Here is a 3152-nt window from a genome sequence, read left to right as displayed (position 1 = left end):
TCACATATATAGATATATTAGTCAATTTTGCTAGTTTTATAAATTCAATATCTATATTTAGACTTTAATTAATTATTAAATTAATTATGACGTCATCATGGTTCGACCCCGGTTTGACCTCAGTTCAACCTCAAAAACCTTAAACCTCTTTCTTTTACGGTTCAATAAACGGTTCGGGTCTAAAAACCTTGGAGTAAACCAATGTACTTTCCAATCTCAACAAATATGAGAACAAAATAACATGTTGTTCGATTGTTGTTTTTTTGTTGGCTTAATTTGATGTGAATTTGATTGTAATTTATATTCAATTTTCATATAATTTTGGAGATTACTTGTAATTGGGTAGAAGTACTTGAGCCTTACTCAAAGTGTTGTGAAGAGAAAGTTGCACCTGCAAGATGCATGTCATTGTCAACCCACGTCAAAGAACCTTATTTTTTACCTTATTCTTCACGGGACTGGATACTGTTTTCGGTATTTAAAAAAAAAAAAAAAAAAAGGCTAGGGCCTAGTATTGTTTTTGGTCAAAAAAACTATTGTTTGCATGTCTTATCTGTTTTGTTTTTTTTTTTTTCACATTTTTTCTAATTGCGAGTCCAACTTTACTTTTTTTATGTAAAATCTTTTGCTATTTATTTTCAGCAATAATTTTTAAAAAAATTAATTTATTTTATTTAAGTTTTATTTTTTATTTATAGTACTTTCAACAAAAAAACTAAATAAATATTCCCATAAAAAAATAATGCTTACACACATCACTTGAGGGGTAAAAAAAAAAAATTCCAGCTCTATTTCACATATCGATCCATTGTTTGTTTTGCTTTTTGATTTCTAAAGTCTTGTTTGTTTCCAATTAGTTTCTAAAGTTTTGAAAACCATGTAGCAGAGTTGTAATATGCAAAGAACATAGGCTCCTTTTCATCCTAATAGGCATTCTAAATTTCCAATTGGTTCCACGTTAACTACAAAACACGCGGGTCTTAGGCCTGTAAGGTCACTTAAATTAATAATTATGCCTCCACAATCCAATTTTGCGAGGAACAAATGGCAAAAAAACAGCTAAAAGTGGCTTTTATCCAGTTATCTTTATATATGGTACCCATTTTTAAAAATTAAATTATATTTAGTAGCCATTTTTTTATCTAGTCCTCCTATTGTAGTCCCCATATCCCCATTTGGCATTTGCCACTAATAATTGAAAAGGGAACAGACCCACATTATAAGGTTAGAATTTTCAAAAAGCAGAAGAACAATAATTGTAAAGCAAAAGAACAACATTTTTAGATGCCTGGATGCCAATGTTTTAGATGCTTGGATGCCTGGATGCCAATATTGTTCTTTTGCTTTACAGTTATTTTTCTTTTGCTTTTTGAAAATTCTTAACACCTAAAACAATGGCATCCAAACAATGGCATCCAGGCATCTAAAAATATAACACCTAAAACATTGGCATCCAGGCATCTAAAAATATTGTTCTTTTGCTTTACAATTATTGTTCTTTTGCTTTTTGAAAATTCTTAACACCTAAAACAATGGCATCCAGGCATCTAAAAATATTTCTATATTACGCATGCTCAGGTGAACCTTAAACATTTGTTCAATTCTTTTTGTTGTCATATACTTTTGTATTTAGCAATTGTTACATATAAGTATGCAGCAAAACCTTTCTCTTTGAGGTAATGCTCAAGCATGTTAAGGTCTTCGAAGTTCGAAGGATTTGGATTCGGTGTAGGTGGAATTACCCCACTTCTTCACACATTAATTTTTCACCACTTCTATTTTTTAACTTTTTTTCAACTTTTTTGAAAAGAAAAATTTTATATTTGATAGTTGAGATTGAAAGTATTTTTTTTTTTTTTTTAATTCGCAATCTTAACCATCCAATGCTATTACATCAAGGATATTGTACTTGATCTCAATCTGTCTTGGAAAAGACTAGTAATGTCTTAGTTAACATATCGGCCTAGCCAATTGTTTTCCGATAATTTTAGAAAAATCAAGTGAGAAATAAAAGAAAAAAAAATCTTGATTTATAAAATAACTTTGGAACAAAGAACTTTTCTTTTGTATAATGCCAAAAAACACAACAGCTGCTCTAGTGTAATTCTTATTGATTTATCAAATAAAAAGCTATAGTGCAAAAAAAAAAATAATAATAAAATCTTGTTCATATAATGATTTAGTTTCATATTATGACTAGCATCAATCTTTCCTTCAATTTTGGTTTGTAATAGGACCTAAATCTTGAAGTCCTAAGTATTATATATATTGGAGCTTTGAGATTTGCGTAAATGATTGTATATTGGTATGCAAAATACTTCCAAAGAGCATAAAAAATTTACTTCTCAGAAATATAAAAAACAAACAAAAGATAAAAGAAAATCATTTGAACTGTAATTAAGCACATTTTGGTCACATTTCCTTCTACTTTCTAGTCACTTCTTCTCAAAATTTCCTTTGTTCCAAACATATCCTTAGGTGTCTCGGGCTCATTATACTTTGAAAATCTTAAGAATTTTATTGGAAGACTTTTCATCTAGAAGTTGACCTATAAGGAGGATTTTAATTGTACTAGCTTAGAGACAGACACAAGGCATTGTCTCATTCATGTAAAGAGAGTAAACCAATTAATGCCCTTTCCAATCTCCCAAAAAAAAAAAAAAAGGACAGAACAAAATAATTTTTTTGTTAAGTCATTGTTTCTTATTGGCTCATTTTCATCCTAATCGGCATTCTAATTGGTTCCACATTTTTCATGCTCCAGCCACCTTGTCAATAAGTTTATCAGGAGATGGACCATGTGATCGTCATTGATAATTTTTAAACTTAAATCAACTCAATAATTTTGCCTCCACTATCCAATGAGGTGAAATATTTGGCCAGAGAAGTGAAAGCTACTTTTATCATATATTTGTTAGTCATTGTTTTGTCTCGTCCCCCAAGCCCAATCGTTATTCTCAATTAGTGGCGGAGCCAAGAATTTATCTTTAGAGTGCAATATATAAACTTTTTTTTTTGTATATAAAATCTAAAATAGTAATGTACATTATTTCATAACTTAACATGTGCTATAAACAACAACTAAATACATGTTAAATCTTTTTTTGAAGTGCTAAATACATATTAATATAGTAGTATATACTATATATTTT

Source organism: Castanea sativa, chromosome 4 (assembly GCF_040712315.1).
Source record: "Castanea sativa cultivar Marrone di Chiusa Pesio chromosome 4, ASM4071231v1".
NCBI classification, from domain to species: Eukaryota; Viridiplantae; Streptophyta; class Magnoliopsida; order Fagales; family Fagaceae; genus Castanea; species Castanea sativa.
This window is presented reverse-complemented; position numbering follows the sequence as displayed.